Here is a 23,762-nt window from a genome sequence, read left to right on the forward strand (position 1 = left end):
TCTGAAAAGGAACAGGAAAAAGACGCTGATTTAGCCATTCCGCAGCATTCAGTATCAAACTCGAACCCAGCCAGATTCCCAGTTTGAGGTCATATCTGTTTAAGCAGGAGACTTCCTTCCTCCCTTCTATTCCTGAGGAACCCACAGTGTTCTTCTGCCAGACATATCTGCAGGAAGCTGTGAGGAGCATGTTCCCACTGTGAGTGACAACCATTAATCCCCGAGTAATTGAGTAAATGTTTCTGAAAAAGTATGGATGAAAAGATGGAGAAGAAATGGGTGGCTCTGAGGAAGGGGAGGAATGAAAGCTGAAGACATGGAGGCAAGAGGGGATAGTCTCTGTAGGCAAAGAATGGACACACAGCCTGGATGCTCTTATAAAATATCCATCTCAGTGGCTCAAGGGACACACTGGGTTTTGGTTTGGGGAGGTCAGGATGTGCTGCCCTCTCTCAGTGCTGCTCTGTCCCACCCTAGTAGAGCTTAGTGACGTCTCCTTTCCCATATGCTACTTCCCCTCACACAGAGACCCCAGGAGAAAGGGGCAGGTGGTGATAAGACTTGATTGCACTGATGCCAGGATCTGACCCTGTCTAGCTAATCAGCACTCCTTACCCCAAACACTGAATGAAACAGCAGGCTTGGCAGTGAAAATGTCTTCCCCGTGCATTACACTGCAGGGGTCAGCCAGTAATTCCTGGAAATGGTTAATTGCTGGCCATCTTTGATATCCTTGAAACAGAAATCAATTCACATACGAACAATTTCTCAAAAAAGGGCATGCCTCAGCACTCAGAGGCTTCCTGCACACTTGGATATTTCTCCCGTCTCTCCATCACTCCCCCCTCAGCTCTTAGGAAAATTGCACTTAATGGCAAAGCTGGTGGAGGGACTGGAGCATGGAGGCCTCAGAGCTACCTTTTTATTTCAGTGAAGAATGAACTGTAGGGAAAGGGAAGAAAGCCGTTAAACATCTTCAAGAGCAGAACACCTGTAGACACAAGCAGCAAGGCATGAAATCTGAACATTTTCATGGGATCATGGGATTGAGCCTCTAGAACTGATCACAGTCTGTCTGAAAGCAGACGCTGATGCATTTGTGAAGAGACCAGAAGAATATGTAGCTTGGTTTCGTCTGCCTAGATGTAGGCGTCCGTTGTCACCTGAGATGTTTTGGGATATCCTGTCTGACTTCCAGCTGCTTTCCCGGAATGGTGTGAATGTCACACGGGTCCCATGTCATATCCGCCAGCCTTCCCATTATGTCTCAGGTAGCCCAAGACATGTGAACTGGTTCTAGACACCTCAGGGGCCTGCCCAAGGGTGGGAGAGCTTCGCCTGGGGTGCGTGTGCAGGGGAACTCATGGGGGCTTTCTCATCAGTGTGTGTTAGTGGATTGTAGGCTGCAGCACAGGTGCACGTGAAGCTGGAGCACTTACACCTCCATTAGAAGGGGTGTGAAGCAGGGGAACCCACATTTCCTGGGGAGGTTGTGTTTGTGGCCCGTACGGCCTGGGGGGGTGCATACAACTCAGTGGGGAGGGGCTGCAAAACTGGAATATTAGGTTTAGTTATAGAGAGGTGTTTAGAAGTCTGTAGTGATATATTACCCTTGTATAAGTGTCTCTTCTTGGTTTTTATTTGTTGTTTTGCTAATATTGACCCTGAATGTCTCTTTCATTGATTGCTGATTAATTAAATGCTTTTAACAAACTAATAAACCACTCTGATCCCAATTTTGTTTTAAAATGTGTGAATTGATCAGTTTTTCCTCGTAACCCTTATGTTTACAGTAAGAGGAGCCTGGAGAAGGATCTAACCCACACCGTAGCAGATGCAGTGCATGCTCAGCTCCCTTGACTCTATGGATAGTATTGACCACAACTGGCCTGACTGTAAAAGTGGTTTAGGCAGATGGTTCATACACAATCACCTGAATTTACGTATCTTAGTCTTAAGCTAAGCCATCTACTTTTGCTGTCTGAAAATGAACTACTTGTTCTAAACTTGCTTCTGAGGTTTCGCTAGTGGGTCATTCATCTGATCCTAAAGCAGGCATCTAAGTCCAGATGAATTGCCTTCTACAAGCGTCTGTTTCTCTCCAGGAGGTACAAATAGGGGATTTACTTGACTGGATGGCTTGTGTAGTAGATGACCATAGGATGTTAGCACCAGCCAAACAGAGGGTGCAGCAAAGATGAATCATGGCAAGGTGAACTGCTAAATTCCTCTTCTTTGCTTGAAAGTCTTTGCTTTACTCCTTGTTAACTTCCGCTACCACTCCAAGGAAGGGGAGAAATGAAGGAAACTCATTGGTATGCTGGAAACCAGGGGTGGGTGACAAGTGAGGGGGCTGGTGATGTCTTTGGCACATTGACAAATAAACTTGCTGCTAAACCCTGTTTGGCAGAGTCTGGTGCTCCAACAAGTGCTGACACCTGTTTCTCATCATGTTGTATGTTAAGTTAACAGTTAGCCTCTCCTACGTTCTGTTGTAGCCTAGGGTAATACCTTTTAAATGCACTTTCATACTTTCAGGAATAGGTTAGAACATAATAACATGTTTCTCTTTTGGGCAACACGATTAACCTTTCCTGGAACAACAGATCATGCATTGCAACATTTAATGGAAAAATCAATACATTATTTTCTTGCATTGTATTTATATATGCCCTCTTGCCCAGGCATCTAAGCATGGAGAAAGCTGATTTTTCTCAGGGAAGAGATTTTCAGCTCCCCACCACATCAAATCTCTCTTTTCTTTGCAGACTTGCATCTACATTTTGACAATTCTGTTTTTTAAGTCAGAAATACACACCCAACAATGTCTCTCATTTTCTGAGTAACACCAAACACTTCATCTCCATTCCTCTGCTTCCATTATAAGCACCAGATTTTATCATTCCCAGACTTTACAATTCCCATCAAAGCCTTAACAAGCAGTAAGGTCAGAAACCTCTAATAGTGTTTAGGAATCTTTTGCATAGTCCGAATAGTTAATGGAAATACTCTGGTTCGGTTTGCAAAGAAGGGTTTCTTGCTAAGTCAGAAAACCAGTTTTTAAAGCACTCTATATAATAGGATGAAACCTGCTAAGTTCATCATACGACTTGCTTCAAAAGTCTAAGATGTTGGTCTTTCCTAAGAAATTGCAAAGGAAATTGAAATTAGTTGTTTGCGCTAGTCAGCGACTGCCTACATCTATATGTAAAATTATTTAGGCTGTAGGGAACTGTCCTATCTTCTACTCACTATTAAAATGCTTTTATTTATGCACTAGAGAAATATTTTCAGGCAAACACTGTGTCACTAAAAATAACTCTTGTATCAGACAAATTATCTAATTTTGTTTGGAATATGAAAAATCATTTTGCATAAAAGAACGAGCCCTTTGACCAGAACAAGAGAAGAAAATAAACATGACTTGTCTTGATGTGTTTAAAATGAGGCATGTTGACTTTTATATTTTGAAGTGATAGTACAGTTCAGTATTTGCCCAAATTTAATTTTAAAAACATAAATAAATTACTCTCAAAATGAAAATTATCATTTTGTTTGTTCTTCAAGGACTTCGAAAACTTCCTTCAAACAGGCAACCCAGAAGAATAATATGATCTGCAGGCTTTAGAACTTGTTGACATTTTTCTTCATTTTATGATTTTGTAAGCACTTTTCATCAAGATGTGATTACTACTGATGTGATTACTCAGAGGTGCTGCTGCTTCAGTCCTGATTGAACAACTGCAAACTTTTAAACAAGAGCAAGTAATGAAGAGCAAATCTATCCTGTTTGGGTGAAATTCCTTCTCATCCCTCCCCTTCCCCACCCCTGGAGCCTATACACTCCTTACATGGTACTTGCAAGCTCAGAAAGGGATGGAGTGGTTCATAAAGAAGTGCGCAAGGTTTCTGAGCTCTGTGGGACAAGTTTTATTCCTGAAGAACAACCATTTCTGCTCTCTGTTCATTAAGAATAAATATGAAGTACAGGAGTAAAACCAATCTGAATAGGCCTTTGGGATGGGAGAAACATCTGTGAACATTTTTTCCATATCAAACAGCGTAGATGTCCAGGATACCAGTGAAATGGTATACCCCTTCACTGGGATTTATTTTTCCATATCTAACCCTGAGGATCCAAGTTTTCAGTCTCATACTCTGGTAATGCCTCTCCCTAGCTTCATGCTCTCAATACAGCCACATTGCCTTTCCAGGCGCTGGAGTAACGTCAACATCTCATAGAATCATAGAATCATAGAAGGTCCTTAACTGGAAGGGACCCACGAGGATCATCAAGTCCAACTCCCGTCCCTGCACAGGACACCCCACGGTTCACACCGTGTGTCTGAGGGCCTTGTCCAGTCTCTTCTTGAACACTGTCAGGCCTGGGACCATGACACCTCCCTGGGGAGCCTGTTCCAGTGTCCAGCACTCTCTGGGTGAAGAACCTTTTCCTGATGATCAACCTAAACCTCCCCTGCACATTTTTCTGCCATTCTTTCTCGTTCTTTCATTGGTCACCAGAGAGAAGAGATCAGCGCCTGCTCCTCCTCCTCCCCTTGTGAGGAAGCTGTAGCCGCCATGAGCTCTCCCCTCAGCCTCCTCTTCTCCAGGCTGAACAAACCAAGTGACTTTAGCCGCTCCTCATACGGCTTCCACTCCAAACCCTTCACCAACTTTGTAGACCTCTTTTGGACACTTTCCAGTAGCTTTATATTCTTTTTATACTGTGGCGCCTAGACCTGCACACAGTGCTCCGGGTGAGGCTGTATCCGTATCTCCAACTTCACCTTAATTCAAAAAGATTGGTTAAAACTACCCCTGAAAAAGAGGTGCAAGACTAGAGCTGAGAAATTGTCAGGGCTTGCATGTGCAGGAACAAAAAGTGTGGATTTGGTAGCCCGAACTCTGTCCCATCAGAGAGCATGGTGTTCCTCACAGCCCCGGCACCGTGCAGCGCACGCATGGGCAGGCTCAGCTCCCTGCGGTGCTGAGCAAGCTGCGCTCTCACCGCAGGCAGGAGGAGAGGATTGTGCTCAGGAGTTTACGCCCACCTGGGAAATGCCCTATTTCTAACACTTCGACAGAAACTTCTTCCAGCTCAAAAGTTCTCCAGGGCGAAAATTGCAAGGAAATGAAAGAGAAAGTTTATTCCCTGGTTGTGTGCTTGACTGTGCCCTGCTCATTCCACATTGAGACTCTTGCATAGCTATAAACATTGCCTCTAACTTCATTCACCTCCCCTCCCCCCAAAAATAAATAAGATAGGAGACAAATCTCTGATTTATTGAAGATATTAAGGCAAGAAAAGGAATTAAAAACTAATTCCTGGGCTCATGAATTTGAACTGTCAAAGCTCCATCTCTAACAATTCATAACATTACTAAAGAAGTTTTAAAAGGATAAAGAGAAAAACCCATTGTTTCTAGTTCATAAACAGAAAGGCAATCTATTTGACACAAAGCCCATGACCTAAACTGATGAATGATGAAAAATTTCATCATTCAGCAGTTTTATTTCTTGGGAATAAATTGTTTTCTCTGTTAATGGACCTGGGCACATTTCATCAGCAGTAGAACAAATATTTGGAGATTTACCCTGCAGGAGCTTTTGAAGTGCAGTATATTTATTTATCACAAAAGTTTCTTCTCCACTTTCAGGAGAAATCATGACTGAAGATGTCATGAAATAAGGTAATATGCGAGCCCTGTTCTTAACGGCTCATTTGTCCCAGTTTTTCTGCCAAAGAGCAACAGAGGGTGGCTCTCACCCAGTACAGCCAGTATGTGGCTGGAGTTCATAGCCAAGAGCCACAACCATGTCCCAGATCCCATGGTGACAATGTTGTCTTTTGAGAACCAAGACCATCGTGCTTGAGAAGGAGCTGTCCTGATGCCTTCCCCTTTCCTCCTCGACATGCTCAGGTCTCAACAACATGTTGCCTTCTGTCTTTCCTCCCATAAGGTACAATTTCAGTATCAGCTCCTCCCTGCCTTCTCCGTTAGCCTGCCCGCTGCCATCTGACCATGCCTTCGCACACACTGACTGCAAGGATCCCACAAGAGCAGCGGTGCGTCGTGCTGGAGAGAAATCCCCGCAGTTATCTGCCATGCTGGTTGGCTGAAGCCCCATAAGACATCCCACTGATAGAGCTGCCAGGACTATTTACACTCAACGAGTTTAATCAGTAGACGTAGCCTGCAGTCACAAACTGAGATGCTGTTTGCTTTCTGCTATAGCAAAACGTAGGTGAGGGACATTCACCGAGTCACACTTTTGCCTGGCTTGCAGTTTGTAGAGGCTTCAGTGTGGAACTGGGGACGACAAAGTCTAAGCATTGCTGGACCTGAAAAGGTCTGGGCATGGTGACACCATTTTTCTCTTTAGAAACTAACTGCATCTACAAGTAGAGCTACCAAAAGGTTTGTTGTGTGAGGCACAGTCAATATAAACATAACACAGGGATGGAAAATCTCATGGCTAGATGCAAACATAGAGAAGTGCATAACCAATCACTAACGACATCCCAAACTCAGGACCCTTTAGGCAGACACCTGGAGCACCTCAAGCAATCAGAGAATCATTGAATCACAGAATAGTTTGGGTTGGAAAGGACCTTTAAAAGTCACCTAGTCCAATCCCCCTGCCATTAGCAGGGACAACTTCACCCAGCTCAGGTTGCTCAGAGCCCCGTCCAGCCTGGCCTTGAATATTTCCAGAGATGAGGCATCTACCACCTCTCTGGGCAACCTGGGACAGTGTTTCACCACCCTCATTGTAAAAAATTTCTTCCTTATATCTAGCCTGACTCTTTCCTCTTTTAGTTTAAAACCATCACCCCTTGACCTATCAGAACCATCCTTGCTAAAAAGTCTGTTGCAATCTTTCTTGTAGGTCCCCTTTCAATACTGAAAGGCCACAATAAGGTCTCCCGGGAGCTTCTCTTCTGCAGGCTGAACAACCCCAACTCTCTCAGCCTGTCCTCCCAGCAGAGCTGTTCCAGCCCTCTGATCATTTCTGTGGCCCCTCTGGCCCCTCTCCAACAGGTCCATGTCTGTCCTGTGCTGAGGGCTCCAGAGCTGGACGCAGGACTCCAGGTGGGGTCTCACCAGAGTGGAGCAGAGGGGCAGAATCACCTCCCTCGACCTGGTGTCCACGCTGCTTTTGATGCAGCCCAAGATATGATTGGCTTCTGGGCTGCAAGTGCACATTGCTGGCTCAGGTCCAATCTTTCATCAACCAGTTACCCCCAAGTTCTTCTGCACAGGGCTGCTCTCAAAAGAAGGTCCTAAACATTAAAGCATAAAGAAATGCTATTATATACACGCCTTGTACTCTCAAAGGAGATCCCCCTGTTCCCATTATAATAATCCCTGAGATGATAATTAAGTGGGCATAATGCCAGATAGGCATTTTATAGGTACCTTTTGTGTGGATGTGCGGGAGGAAGATGAGATTTGTAATAATGATAGTAGTGTGAAAATGCGGCTGTGATCCATTAGATGGTGAATGTTATATTTAATACACAGCTATAATCCAGTAAGCACATAAGCTTCCATGGATTTAAAACAGAATATCTTCAGGGTTTTCATAATAAATTTAATACTTCAAAGAGACATTGACTAATGGCTTTCAGATATTATAGGGCAGACTCTTCGCTATAGGAAATCAATTAAAGTTGAATCTTATTGATTTTAACCCATTTCTCTATACAGTGAGAAACCAGACTTTGAACTCTATTTGGATAGAACCCTGATAGTCTACTCTCCTCCATGGCTGAGGCAGAAGTAATTTCTAAGTCAGATCAGATGAAAGAAAGGAAATATTAGCCTATTAGTTTCCTCACTTTTAAAAATCAACACTTTTTCTTCCATGTAACCTACTTAAGGGGAAGCAAGATAAATTCCAGGTAATCCTGAAACACTGGAAGATGGAAACAAGTATAATTTGCACGTGCACAAACCTGAAAGCTGATATGGGACAGAAGTGACAACTACACATGGCGCTGACTCTCTGCAGTGAGATTAAAGTAATTTCCAGTCACCAGCCGCCATTTGCAGATACAGTGTGAAGAATAGGGTTGAATCTTCGAAGGAAGTACTCTTGATGCCTAGCATTTCTATCAGTTTCATAGGGGATTTTTTCCGTCTATAAGTTAAACAATAACACCGTACAAATAGCTTCACTACGTGAAGAGGTTCTGGTCTGCAAAGGTTCATCTCCCTTATATTTTGATTGAGCTGACCATCCAGTCTGAAAGAAAGAGGCCCTTCTGCAGGGTAGTTCATCCGATCTGTGCTAAACATCTATTTTAAGGGAGGTAATTCTCATCATACTAGACTCCATTTCTCTCCTTTGACCATACAAGGATCACTGACAACTAAAGGAGATATAGACGTGCATTGCAGATGTCTAAAGCTGGGCAGATTAATGCTACCCTGTGTACTTGTGTGAAGGGGAAACCTTAATCTCACTGACAATAGCATAATAAGATTTTGCAGCTGGAAGCTGAAGAAAGATACATTCAGATAAAGAATAAGGCAGAAACTCTCAGCCGTTGAGTTAATTAGAACAATTTCATTCAGAAAGGTGTGAATTCACCATCATTTGGAGAGCTTAATCAAGTCTGAATCATAAAATATGCTCCGGCTCAGCTGCAAACTTTGGAAATGCAAAAACTGCTGTGGGAACAAGAGAGGCTTCGGCATCTGTTGTGTCAGAAAGTCAGTGCAAACTGTTTCTTCTGGAGCTCAGGTATTCTATTCTTCCTGCTCCAGTTCACATAGAAAATCACACTAGAGCAAACACCATGCTGATCTGATTTGGCTTCAGTGGCATGTTGTAATCAACAGGGATGCGAGGACGAAATAACATCTCCAACGCAGGCAGCAGCCGCCTTTGCTCCTGCCCACATCTCTCCATGGAGCCCTGTGCTCCGGCCTCTTCTGGTTGAGGGCTCTGGGAAAGTTGCCCCTCTTTGGCTTATAACCGCCTTGTGCTGTCTGTAACTGGAAAATCACCATTCTGGATTAGCAATCTCCAGAATACCGTGTAAAATGCCATCCAGAAACCTGCATCTGATCAAAATCTCGGTAGAAGGATGGAGCAGTCACAGCAGGGATCTTCCAGTTTGCAGCAGGACCAGGCAGAAGCAGTAGCTCACTTGTAAGAAACACATGTGAAGCTTAGCATATCAATACCGTTTAGAACAGAAAGCCACAAGCTGTGCATACCTGCTGTGTATCCCTACGTGGGGATGCCCAGCACAGCAGAAATCAGAGTAACAACAGAGCTGTAAGCCAAGGTCTTTAAGTCCAGCTAAGCTTTGCTTAGCACAAGTCCCAAGGACAAGCAAAGTAAAGATGATTTAAAACTCTCTTGTTCCCTCAGAAAACTGAGGGATTGTTGGCTCCTTATCACATATTAGAGCACTTCTAGGCCAATTCTCATTTACAGCAACAGAAAATGGCTCTCTGGCCTGTGTTGCTGGCTGACTACATGTGCTGGCAGAGGATGGATGGTTGATCCAGACACCCTCGCTGGCGGCTCTAAGGACAAAGCGGGAACAGATGCCACTTCCTTTTCCCAGTGGAGAGAGGACGGCAGATCCGTCTTGTCTTTCTCGAAACTTTGGAACCAAAATCAGCATTGGAAATAAATTCCAGAAGCCATTAATCTGTCTCGCTTCTGACATGAAAGGATAAAATATAGATCTGTTTAAAAAAACACACCCTATGAGCAGTATATTTTCATTTTCCAAATTACTGAAAGAGCAGAACATGAATCCTTGTCTGTCAGCCTGAGAAAATATTTTATTTTCCCTGTGAAGGAGAAGCAAACATAAGATAATGCCATAAGTAAATGGCAGAGAGAGTGCAATTAGATGAACTGAAATGTGCTGCAGCCATCAAAGGAACCTGAAGATATCTATTGGTAATGAGAAAACTTCAGCACATGTATTTTTTTCTTTTTTCTTCTTGGTTGAGTTATTAGGTCATTACACTACAAGGAGTCTACACATCAGGGACAACAGGTATGCACTGCACAGCCTCATGGGGGACAGTAGGTGGGATGGTATGCAGTGCTATACAAATTTTTCCTTACTGGTCCTGTCTCTTTCATTTAAAGATTTTTTTTTTTCTCTCAAGAGGAATTAAACAGTGCCATTTTTCTGATATTTAATATTAGCATAGTGCCCGAAAGCAGGCAGCTGCCTCTCCTTGAAGGCATCAAACTGTAATAGTGAAGGGTAAAAAAAAATGCAGGTTAAGGTGTCAAAAGTTGGGATTAGAAGAATAAGTCCGCTAATTAAAGACGGTTTTAGTCATGGAGGTTGTAGAGACACAGAATATACAAAAGCAGAGAATGTGAAAGCAATGTATAAGTATATTAATTTATAAACAAGTTAATAATTTTCTCACTCAGAGTGTCAAGTGAGAGGCAGATGGATTTAATAAAAGAAAGGAGAGTGAAGAGGAATTAGAAGGAGAACGGTCACTGTTTATCACGTCTAGCCTTGGATCACTGCCACTAGTCATAAGGCGACATGTCTGCAAGGAGTCTGAAGGAGGACGGAGCGGGTGCTGTAGCCAAGAGTGGATTTCTTTAAGGCATAGCCCTAAACTTGCATCCTCTGACTTTCTGAGGTGACCTCAACAGAAACTTTGGATGGCAGATGATCCCTGTGTAGCAATCTCTATTTGCTCCTCAGCCTCAAGGGAAGGACTGAATCCTCTTGAGGAAGGGATGTCCCCTCTTCCCAGAGCCTGCCTGTGCACCAGGTGGAGCTGCCATGCTAAGCAAACCCAGCTCAGGTGCCCCCACCTCATCCCACCTGGCTTCAGGGCCACCAACAGAGGAGCTCATGGCCACCATTTCCACCTGATATTGGCTGCAGAAGATGGGCTGCCCGAAGGGGTAGAGACCCGGTGAGGACATCCCTGCAGGGTTGCTGCGGGCATGGTACAAATGGCCGGTGGGGAGGGAGGATATGGTCTGACACAGGGTGTTCTCAGCAGGGACAAGGTCTGAGAGGACACAGATGTAGACTGGGTGACTGCCCCGGAGTAGCTGGTGCAAATCAGCCATGGAGCTGTCTCCCCAGACATTTGCAAGCAGCCAGCCATACCGTGTATTATTCTAGGTGCTCACACGATGTACGTCAGAATGCTCTGCAGGCGTGCGCAGCACCAGGAGGAACTGTGGGCTCCTTTTCTGCCCTTCTTTTGCACACTGTGTTTCCCATCCTGTCTTCAGCAATCCTTATGCCAAGAACAAGGGAACCCTGCTGGGAAGTGATTGCATTATTTTTTTCTCCTTCTTCTTGAGTGTGTGTCGTGCTGTGAAGACAGGAGCAGCTCAGCGTACCTGCCTACAAGGGATAAAATCAACATTTCTGAGATTCTCCTTCTGGCTGCCCTCCATACACAGACTGTCTCCTGAAGGAGAAGTAAATATTCTTTTTTTTTTTTTTTTTTTGGTAGGGCAGTGAATACCCATCTTCCAGTATATCGTCCATATTAAAATATTTGCATATAAATATAATCCAGAAATGCATCTAGAGTCATGGTTTCCTAAAATTAGTGAGAGAAATTATTATCTGATTTAATTTCCTGCAAAGCACTAGCTGCACCATTTCTCCCTGTCATACCTATTTGTATTTTAGGTGAGTTCACACACACAAAAAATTCAGGCTCAAGCCAAGGCTCTTCCAAGCATCTCCTTTCCTCAGTGGAGTTACTTTTCCTTTCTTCCTCTTCTGCCGTGTTTGCCTCCACTGACCTTGGCTGAATGATGTGAGGAGCATGGGAACAAGCTCTGTGTCCCCTATTCTCTGACCCCAGCAGCCCCAAATTGGAGGACGTACAAATGCCTTTGTTATGCAAAGAATACTAACAAGCAAAAATCTTCCAAATCCTTCATTGAGCAAGGAGAGTGTTGCAATCCTGAAGGAAACGGGATATATCCCGATATATTCGGTGAACTATTAAAGTGGAAGGTTGGAAAGAGACTGATTTCCATTAAGGAAATTTGGAATGTGCTCTATGTTTTAGCAAAATAACCTGTAGGCAGGAAGAAGAGATATCTGCCTGTAATTTACTGACAGCCCTCAGTGCTCGTGGTGGGCTCCTGCACAGGTGTGGTTGTGGTGGGACATGGTGTAGGTCAGCTGGCAACAACCTCTCCAAGGACATAAAAACCAGAAGCCTGGCTGTAGGGGGTGGGGATTTCACAGTTTTCCAGGACCCAGAAGGTTGTTGTAAGGCAGAAGGCAATAATCTTTTCATGTCCGGCAGCGATAAGGCAGGAAGGACAGGGCACAAGTCAGAGCAGTTTACTGTTGCATTAGAGAAGTTTGCAGCTGGCTCTTGTCTCTGGGGGATCAGGGCTAAAATATCAACCCTTCTGGTCTGAGGAAAGAACAAAATGATGCAGTTGTCTGGAGCATCTCATGAAATGCCTTTCCAGTCAGCTCCTGGCTCTTCAGGGCAAGGAGGGAAATAACTGACAGAGAGGAAAATGAGAGTGAAGGCAAAGCCCTCAGCAGCGAGAAGAGATGGTACCTGTCTGCCAGGGAAAGTGGCACCTGGCTGAGCAGACATGGGGCCGAGAAGTCCCTCTGGGGTCATTGGACTCTCATGTTGTGGATGAGGCCCCATCCACCAGCGTCCGCCTGGCATTGCTGGTCAGGCTGGGTGTTTCAGCATCCCTGGAACAGCTAGTCCACTCCTGAATAACAAAGAGCTAGTCTAACCATGAGTAACGAAGAGCTAGTGGCTGATGGAGGAGTCATGGAGCCCTTACCTTGCTCTTTTCTGGTGCCACCTCAGAAAGGGGTTGCAAAATAAGCAGCACAAACCAAAGAACCACCATTTGCTAAATGCACATATCAAAACTCACGAGATGTCTCCTACCAAGCTGGTAGGGAAAAATGCTACTTTGAAATTAACGGGTTAATTTTATCAGGGTGTAACAAAGTGGACAGCATCTAAAGGCTGGGGTTTTTTTGAACTCGTAAAAACCTATTAACATGGCTTGCAGTTTGCCCACATCTCCACTTTACATTGATCTAAAGCCAAGTGTAATGCCAAATTATTACTGCAAACAGAAAAACTCAGAGGGAATGTAACTTCCATGTAGAAAGCTCTTTAGCAACTGAACAGTTAAAGATTATGCTCTCTGTGTTTTCCTGCCTTGCAAATTCCTCATTCATAATGTATGAGTGAGATCATTAAAAGCAACATATTGGCTGATACCATCACAGCTGCTACCTAACTGTAACACTTCATAGCAAGGAATAACATTACTCTTCCCTTATGTATGTGTTTGGAAAGGGAAAGAAAGAGACTTGTAGCTGCAAGGAGAATAGTGTAAAATGTTTAGCCTCACAGAGAAAACTTCATGTGTTGGGCAGTTGCAGATTTGCTGGAAATGTTCTCAAAATGAATAAATAAAACTAATCTCCTTTTGCCAACCCTTTTCACCCTTTGCATCTATCGCAATATGACAGCGTATTTTTTCCTCACACAAAATCAATATCACATTAACTTCCCTAATAAAAAAAGATTAACTCCGACAATGAACAGAAAACTTCATCCCCATTCAGGGAATTTTAAAATCTTCAACCCTTGAGTGTTCAGAAGCATGATGATGATTATTTTAAGCCAAGGATGAGTTGCGTCAGTCTTATCAAAGGGAAAGATGTCTTAGGGATTCCAGGCATAAGCTCTGTGGTTGGTGTCTTCATTTGTAGGCTGCCGTGGGTGCTGATCTGGTTAAACATGTTAAACAAAAGTGCATTTGAGTTGATAAAGAGGAACTATTTCAGCTGAAGAAAGAAACTTTCCATTTTTCGTGGGTTATCTGAATCTTTACAAGCTTTGGGCCTGCATTTTTGGTTTTTACATTTGAGAGAGAGGAATGAAAAGAATCTGCCGTATAAAGCTGGCTTTTATTTTCCAAATTAAATATCCCAACTTGAGAGAGAGGCATAGTCTTTATAAATCACACGTCACCTCTAATAGCTTTGTTCTACCACATGCCCGAGAGTTTCTGGGACAAAAAAAAAGTCCAAGTCCAAACCATCATGAAAAATGAATTAGCTGTCTTTAAAAGAGAGGGCATTCCCTCTGGGTGTGTATCAACAACTTTGAACATTTCCAGCTAATGCCCAGATGGCCAGTCTCACTCTGAGCCACCTTGAGCCTGAATTTGCACAAATATGCCCTATTCTGTGGCGATGCTCTCTCCTTCCCCTCATGCCAGGTTTTGCACCACAATCACTCTTCCTACACCAGTCAAGATGTCTTGGCTTGCACTGGTGCACAAGCAGAATGGGGGCCTGCAGGTTCATTAGTCTTAAACTTTAAGTCAAGTAGATTAGCCTGGGATGGAAGACTTCCTTCGGTAGCAAATTAATAAATTTGTTATGAGTGTGGCACGTGAAACAGAGGGAATAACATGGTCCTTCCCAAAAACCTTCACTCAGGGTTTTAATTGTGTCTCAAGAGGAATAAATGCAGGGATTTTGCCTTCCTGCTTCCGCCTGCCTTTCTTCCTCTGATAACAGCTTGGTTTTTACTAGCACCATTTATGGCTTCTTTTATAATTTCCAGCCTCTGACAGAAGTGCTCCGCTACCCTTTCCTGTTCAATAATGAATGGACACATTTGAAGCTGCAAGTATTTGCACTTATGAGCTCATCCAGCCAAAAGGTACAAGAAACATGACTTATCTAAACGGCAGCCAGGGGACAAAGTAAATCACTCCCGCCCCTTTGCCATTCCTCTGCCCTGCCTCCTGGGTACTGTACCTAAGAGAAAGAAGGTGACAACGTCTTGCATCATTTTTTTCTCCTATTTCTTCACAGTCTTCAAACTCCTGCAGGAAAGGTCTTGGGGAAGTTACATCAGGTGTGCCCAGGTAATCTGGCTGCATCCGAGCTTGTCACCTTTCACAGCCAGTGGAGACCAACAGGCATTTTGAGGATGTACTTAATTTAATCATAAGGTAGGTGCCCAGAGCAGGTCAGATGAATCTCTTTCCCTAGAAGTGCCTGTTTCTCTCCAGGAAATCGTGGCGACACTACAGATAAGCAAGAAGGAGGTTTCTAAAGGGGACTGACAGATGTGTCTGGGGACAGAAGACAGTGCTCGTGAGCTTGGCCAGAGCCTCAAAAGAAATCCATAAGGGCACCCAATCTTGCATTTCCTTGCCAAGACTGATGTGGGTGTGGAATAATTACTCTTTGAGTAACCACTAGAGTTTAATTTAAGCGTGTAACGAGGAGTAGGCATTGAAAATAGCTGGAAGAAAGGACTTATGGTACCTCTTTGGGGTCATTGCAAAGTGGCTCTGCAGCAAGGCCATGTGCAATATCCAGAGCAGGACAAGGCTCTCCTCTTACTCAAAGCCAGGCTCATGCCAGAGGAGACGTTTTCCAAAAACTGCCATACTATTAGATGCTCTTAAAATTCTCACTAAGTCACTAGAAGACTAAATCAATGAAAAATCAGGCACTGCAGTGACTATCTTTTACATTCTTGGTGTTCACAGTGGAGCAGACTACAGAGCCCTGTGCAGAACCTGGGGATGGTGGGGCGTCTCAGAAAAAGGTCGAAAGCACCCAAGATGCTGAACAGGGAGCTACCTCAAACCAAGCAATAAGGAATAAATGAGGAAAATGACAAATCTTAAATCTCCTTCCCCTTTCTCAGGTCACTTGGTCTCCAGAGGTGAGAAAGTCCCCCTGAGGACTTCTTCCATTCAAAATGCAGAGCTGAGTCCTCTCTTTTCTTCTAAAACACAATGAGGAAATATGCTTTTCCCTTGTATCACTGTGTAAAATTTTATGTAATAGTCTTAAATGATGCACCTCCAAAGCAGGAGAGCCAGGAGCAATTCTGCTCTTCACCTGAAGTGGTCCAAGCCCCTCTTTTCCACCTTGCAGGCAGGACCCCTAGCCATGGGGACAGACATATTCTCCAAAAACCTGGAAGTGAGGGAAGGTTGGCTGGCAGCTGACACACTCTTCTGTAAGTCAGGGATGTTTGTCTGTACCTGCTTGGGCAGAGGGAGGAATTAAGTGGAGATCCCTCACCTAGAGAGTGGACTAGCCACGAGCCTATGTCAGGAAGGAAGCAGCCAACATCGGGAGCCTGGGTTGTCCATGTGTGCCAGGCCTGTCCAGCAAATGTCAACGAGCCTCGAGGAGTTCAAGGGAAAAAATGGCTTTGAATCCTCATGGGCCTTTGAGATACAAGAGACACCACACTGATGAGTTCTGTCAACATCTTCCCTGAAGGGCCTTTTTTGTGACATTTGGCCAATTTCAGATTTTGAAAAAGGGACACCTTTGGGGCTGGTTGCCATCAGGGGTGGTGCAAGCATGTTCAGGTGCAGAGCCACGGGACTTCTTCCCATGCTTCACCTCCATCCCTATGCTTCGTATCTATCCAGCCCCATGTCTGGCTTTCATTCCCAGTCCTGGAGGTGTTTCTCACTTCTTAAAAGGAAGTGGAAGTATTTGACACTGTAGAATATGGATGAACTGTCCTCACAAATGAACCTCAGGAAAAAACACAGCTAATGTGAAGTGCATAAGAGTAATGCATAACAGGCACATACCATGTGGCTTTAGGTTTGTAAAGTGAAAGCTTTAGAAACAAATTTTGTTCACTTCAATCAAACATACAAATAAAGAATACCCATGGAAGAAGAGAGATTAAATATTATGCTCCTGGGCTGTGCCTGTTGAATTACAAATTTTCCTTGGGAAGGAATCTTTTCCAGCCGAGTACGAAATCCCCCAAAACTGGGAACAGCTGACAGAGTGTACATGTAGTTTCAGTAGTGCCAGTGGGCACTGCTGCAAAAAACATGGCTGATGTTCATGCCAAAGTCCTCCTTTTTCTCTTCCCTCACTCAGGCAAGCATCAGGAGAGTTTGAAATGTAAAACACATTCCTATATGACAATAAAAGAAAAATCACTTAGAAGAAGACAAGGAGGAATTGAAGTTACTCACTCAAACAAGTCAGTCTGACAAATTGCTTCTGCTGTCTCCATTCATCCTCATAATGGATCCCCCATTCCCTGGCCAGTTATAGAAGAATAATTATCTCTTTCAGATGAGCTGCCTTGGCTTCATCATAAATCAAATGTTTCCTCCCCTCTTGCACTCCCACTGCCTCCTTTCCCATTTTTATCAACTCATCCTTCCCATAAGCCCTTCCAAGTCCAGCTTTTGATTGACTACATGAATCTGATAACCAAAGCCTCCGGTGAACTCACCATTTTTCTCATTCAAACCAAAGCCCTTCTGTTCCTGCCACAGCTGAGCAAGTCCACGCGTGCATTCGCAACGAGTTTGCAGGGCTTGGAGGAGAACGAGTTCGTTATTCAACATAAAGAACAACATGACATGAGTGAAACTGATACAAGCCTGACTCTGCAAGTGGAACTTCTGGCCTTTTCAAAGCTCCACATGTATCTCACACTGCTAAAAAAGCCATGGCCCTTCGAGCGAAGCATTTGTGCTTGTGCGTAGTCTCATGCAGAGGTCACTTCAGAATAAAGTGAGACAGAATAGCCAAGGAATCAACACGCAAGTTTAAATTCACTGCTCACACCGAATATCAGCAAGGTGATTGGATACCATCAAGTTTGGGATGGCCTTGCACAAAATGGGCTCAACTCTGTTAATTAGTAGGGCAGGAAATGAAGCTTTTTCCTCGCTGCTGCAGGACTGATGCTGTGTCAGGGCCAGGCATGACTCTCTGTTGCTCTTGCTGACCCTCAGCTGGCCTCCCCTTGGCACTCATCAGCCCCACACCCTGCACCACCCAGACTGTTCCCTGCTTCTGCCATCCCAAATTGTTCAGTGCTGGCAGAGAGATGCTTTGACCTCCTCCTCCTGGTTTGTTTGACCCACCCAGCCAACCAATATGTTCCCACCTCCGCTGCTCACCTCTCATTCCGATTAACCTCAAACCTTCAACAGCCAAACCATGGCTCTGCTGAAGTCAGTGGTAAAAATCACAGACTCCCAAAAAGCCCTGCTTTCATTGGAGCTGTCATCAGAACAAATAGCTGGAGGGCTGATTGCCCCAGTGATGGACAGAGTGCCTTCGTACTGAAATGCCTTTTTTGTGCACAGTCCATTGGCTTTGTATGATTCTATATTAAAAGCTCTTATCCTTTTTTCTATCTACTATTGTGTAACGTTTTTTAGTATTATTACAGTATCTCAGACACTTTGAGGTTTAAAAAGGCCTTTTTAATGCATGAACTGAACAAAATTCTATAATTTGCTGATGAGAAACAAGGGGAAAAAAATACCCAGATCAGTCACTGTGAATTTCCCTTCTTTTCACTCCTATTTCTCATTCAGGTTTCCTGAAATACATATGGCAGAGCAGACATTTTTCTTGTGCCTCCCTGCCTGACAAAACTGGATGGAGCAAGAACTCTTAGGGGATCCTGGTGAAAATAATGTTGGATGTACTCAGCAGAAAATTTCAAATACCACTCTAATAGTTATTTAAAATGCAAAAGGCCAAATGGCATCAACAGTGTCAGTTTTTTCCCTTCTTTTATTTACACATTCTGATCCTCAGAAATATAATAAAATAAGCTTGACACCCTACTTGGGCAAGATCTACGAAAAATAAGTCCTACTGCTGAGTTATGAGTGTCTGAAAAAAAACCATTAAGACACAGACATATATTACCATTTACACTAGCAACAGTCTGTGGACAGTATTTTGGGTGCAGTTGTTTTCTTCCCAGGGCCAAACGCTGTAAGCCTTAATCTGAGAGGTTTGGGGATTTCTGTTTTTTGTTTTGTTTTGCTTTTTTAAGGTCTGGATACAAAGCCCTTTGTTTATAGGGTGCATGGTCCTGGTGCTGCTGTGTGGCATGGCTGGCAGACTCTAGAAAGGCTTTCGAAGAGAAGAGAAAGGGAAACAGAGGCGCATCAAAGCTGAACTGACAGACGACGCCAAATTAATTTGCAGCACCTTGGCTTGCTTTTCTCTCCCTGATTTCACACGACCTCTTTCCACGGGGTGTGGTGGGGGCAGAGTGGGCTGAACCAGCGCCCGGCTGCAATCAAGTGAAGTTCACCCGTTTCCTAGGAGAGCCTGGGATGATTACTGCCACCGGGAGGGGATTCAAAAGGACTTTGGGAAGAAGCAGAGGTAAGAGCTTAATCAGCCTGCAAGGCTCTCAACAGCCACGCAATAGGCTCCTCAACATTATAGGCAGGTTTCTGATGTGTATATTTGATGTTCCTTCCTTCCCTAGTCCCTGCCTTGCTTAATTTGATGCCCTCTGCAAGAACAACAGGTAGATTCATTGTGCCTGCAGCTAAGGCAGGAGTAATTACATTATTCCTTTTCCTTGGCACCTGGACATATATTCTAACTCCTAAGTAGTGCATGAGGGGTAAATCACTGAGGGCATGGCCATGTTCATTCCCTCTGCCATCTCTCTCCCTTGCCACACAAAGAGAGCCAGGCAGCTCTGCTGCTGCCTTCCGAGAGGTGAAGCTGCGCAGCCGCAGAAGCAGCCGCAGTGCTCCTCTCATCTCCCTGAGCCTTCTCAGAGTAGATCTCTCCGGTTTTATTTCTGCTACCTGTGGGGAGAGGGAAGGTGGCTCCATCCTGGAGCTTGTCTGAGGAGTATGATGCTTCTGCTCATCTTTCTCCCCACCTCACACACTTCTCACTGGCAGCTGCCAATTTTCCCAGGCATCCCCACTTTTTGCCTGTTAAAGGACATGCAAACTGTCAGCATGGCTGCCTGGCTTCAGGAACCTTTCAGCTGAAGTGTTTGTATCCCAGGAGCACCATGTCTACTGTTGGCTTTGCACGCTTATTGTCTGGTTAAGGTTTGCTCCCACAGTCTTCTCTCAAACAAAACCTTCATTATGACTGTGGTCTCCTGCATGCAGGGAGATTCACCCCTATGTAGGCACTCCAGAGGTTTGGTTTAGCCTGATGCAGGCATAGGAGCTGCAAAATCAAGGCCTTTCTCTCTGCAAAGCAAATACTGGGGTGGCTGGCGTCTGTGTGCACAGCAGGACCCCACACTGGCCAGGGTCTCACAGTGAACATGCCCAGACCTTCCCTTACGTGGGGACTCAGGATGAGATAAGTCCTTTCAGCTCAGGAAAGACAGATTTTACTGAACACAAGTTAAATGCTTGACTTCTGAAACAGAGAAAGTACAAAGACATTCAGTAAAGCAGAGCAGAAATAAGGAGGATTTATGGCCCCGTCTCTCTCTCTGTCCACCGCATCCTTCCTTCCAGGCTTGCACTCAGCCAAGTCCCTCTGGACCCTGGGAAGTGCTTTCCCTTGCATCCTATAACCCTCTTGCTGCAGAAAACATGAGACTTGCTCCCATGATGTTAGAGGCTTTGGTTGTTCAGGAGCACAGCTCTGCTCCACGCTGCTGTCTCCATTTGGAGAGCTGAGATACATAACAGTCTTTTGGGAGACACACATTGGGCAATTGTCAGGACCCTTGCTCGACTTTTAGCAAAAAATGCCCGTCTCCATCAACCATCCACAGGGATTTAGGCCTCCAGACTGAGGTGTTCTGAATTAAAATTGAGTTTTGTGCCAAGAGCAGAGGAGAAACATCCAAAAAGGAGAGCAAACACTGCAATTTCACATCTAGGGTTGGTTTCTTGCCCCTTCTGCACAAAGCCAGCAGGCGTGACACCACTGTCTGTACCAATGGACAAAACTGGTTTTAGGGAAAATTAATTAGCAAGGAGGAGCACAGCCAGTTACAGAGGAAGGAATTTGTCGGATAATAGCACGCTAATTAGAGTATAGCCAGAAATGTGGTGTGTGGATTTTGTGTGTCTTTTAAAAGCCTCTCAGAGGGTGGTTCTGAATGCAAAATTGGACAGAAATTGCCACACTCATAGGCAGGGACAGGTATCTGGCCCCAAGAGATGCCATCTTCCTTCTCCTGGGCCATCTCAGCTATGGCAGGCGATGGCTCTCACACCTTTGCAAATCCTTCTCCCATATTAATGCCTGGTGCCACAGATTCCGAGAGTTTGTAGTTTGATCTGCAAGGGAGAGATTTAACATCCGCTGCATTTTTATTATTAATTTTTTAGTTCTGATTTTTAGCAGTAATATTGAGATCCAACCTACAGCTTTTAAAGTCTTTGAATGGGGAAAGGTTGAGGAACACAAAGCTCCAGCATGATGCCACATATCTTCAACTCTTAATGTGTCTAAAGAGTAAGGGTCCAGCTTTAGTTGTGCAAAAGATCTGATACACAGCATTCATCCAAGTCGCCACACATTCCAGGAGATAAAATACTTGTCCAGTGAGAGATAATTAAATAAATCTATCTCATTCAAACTTATAACAAAGAACCAACTAATTTTGTTCACCCAGGTTTGCTAACCGAGTTCACCCCATGACCTATGAAACAAAGCTCATATTTAAAATCCTATTCTCTGCTCTGCTGCAAAAGAACAATTAGAAAAGAACTGCAATAGCATTGGGTGTACCAGATTGAGACATATGCTCTTAATAACAGATAACAACAATATTTATGGGAGGGTGGGGTGTTGATATAAATTCCTCCACCATAAAAAAAAAAAAAAGGGGGAAAAATAATAAATATGATGTGAAAGAAAACCACCAGCAGTTTAGCTAATGCTTTTGTACAAAGAATGAACCAGAGCCAAGCCAGCCACATTTGAGAAAATTGGGCCATGTGGAATTGAATATATTGCTGATAAAATTGCAGAAATGTCCACCAGCTGTAAGAGAAATTGGGTAGTGTACAAGATGCTGGATCTTCATATGCTAAGAGACCAGATGAGGTGACCTTCCTACTCACAGGTGAACATGGAAAGAAGAAACACATTCCCCTTTTATGTGTGAAGAGTTGATGGGTAAAGAGATGATGGCTATTTCTATAACGGGAAATGAACTAGGCTGAAGCCCCTTCCCTGACTTTAAGAATATGGGACAGCTCAAGCCCACGCTTTTCATTTCTTTTCTCTCCAAAACACAGCTCCGGGTAGCATTTGAGCATGGGATGTCCCCCAGCTTGCAGCCCCGAACTGTGGCTGGGCAGGCGCTGGAGATTCTCCCTGCAGCAGGCTGGACCATGCCAGGACACAAGCGGACACATCTTGTTTGAGTGCCCCATCACTGAGATCTTGGTGCACACTGATACCTTTATCAGTATTTGAAACATTTTATAACAGACTAAGCCTGAAACAAACAGCTAGCTGGAAGCTGCTGATATTCCTCAAAAGACTCTCATCATGCTGCCTTTAATCAGGAAAAAAAAAAAAAAAAAAGATAAAACATAGCATTTTGCCTGAGGCAACAGTATGTGATTTGGTGTCTGGCCTGTAACTATAAGCAAGGGGAGGGTGTTAAACTCAGCCCTGTTCCCTTGCTCCTGCCCAGCTTGGGTAAGGATGCTTACATGCTTTATCATGCCACTTTCATATTTTATTTAACTGAGAAGTCCATAAAGTCCCTTTAAATAGAAACAAATATTTGAATAATTTATCCAAGAGTAATTTCTGTTTCATTTCCAAGTCTGCTGAAGTTGATATTGCCCGCTGTTGGGAGCTCACCAAAGTGCACGTGCTGCAGGGTCCCAGGAAGAACAGCAAGCACATAAATGCACGTGTGCCCACACAGAGCCTGCTCCTGGGCTGCATCCAGCGCCTGAGGTTTCCACTGACCTTGAAAACAAATCCTTCTCACTCACAGCCTGTGAGCCGCAGGCCCGCACAGGCCGGGCGGTTTGCTGAGTCCCTCGGTGTTTGGCTGCACCCGAACGCAGCAGGGAGGGACCGTGAAATCATTTGCTGTCCAGCCCCTTCTCCATCTCTGCTGGTCGGTGCTGCAGAAACTGAGGTGCTGGGGGTGCTGGGTGAGGGGACTCTTGTGCCTGGTCTGCTGGCCCCATCTCTCAGGAGCTGCAGGGTGCACTTGGGAGCACGGACACAGGGAGAATGAGGTTTCCCCTGGCTCTGCTCCCACCGTGTAGCTGCACCGACCTTTGCATCCATCTCAGAGAGCACCTGGGAGCAAACAACAGGGACGGAGCCGGGGAGCTGCTCTTTTCAGGGTCTTCATAGAATGCCCTGAGTTGGAAGGGACCCACACGGATCATCGAGTCCAACTCCTGTCCCCGCACAGGACACCCCACAGTTCACACCGTGTGCCTCAGGGCCTTGTCCAGTCTCTTCTTGAACACTGTTGGGCTTGGGACCGTGACACCTCCCTGGGGAGCCTGTTCAGTGCTCCAGCACCCTCTGGGGGAAGAACCTTTTCCTCATGTCCAACCTAAACCTCCCCTGGCACATCTTCCTGCCATTCCCTCGCATTCTTTCATTGGTCGCCAGAGAGAAGAGATCAGCACCTGCCCCTTGTGAGGAAGCCGTAACCGCCATGAGGTCTCAGTCTCCTCCAGAGTGAACAAACCAAGTGACTTTAGCCGGTCCTCATATGGCTTCGCCTCCAAACCCTTCACCAACTTTGTGTTGGACCAGGTTAAAACAGCCACGCACAGGTGTGCAGTCCGGGTAGCAAAAGCAGATCATGGGGAAGGCTGTATTTACCTATATAACAGTTGCGTTGTAGGAACCAGTTAGCCAGTGCTTTAAAATCGCTGTGATAACACAAAGTGATAATACAATTAACCATGGAAGTCAAATTTGCCAATTCTGGGCCCTCAGCCATGCACCCGTTCCTTGAACA

This window comes from Caloenas nicobarica, chromosome 5 (genome assembly GCF_036013445.1).
Source record: "Caloenas nicobarica isolate bCalNic1 chromosome 5, bCalNic1.hap1, whole genome shotgun sequence".
NCBI classification, from domain to species: Eukaryota; Metazoa; Chordata; class Aves; order Columbiformes; family Columbidae; genus Caloenas; species Caloenas nicobarica.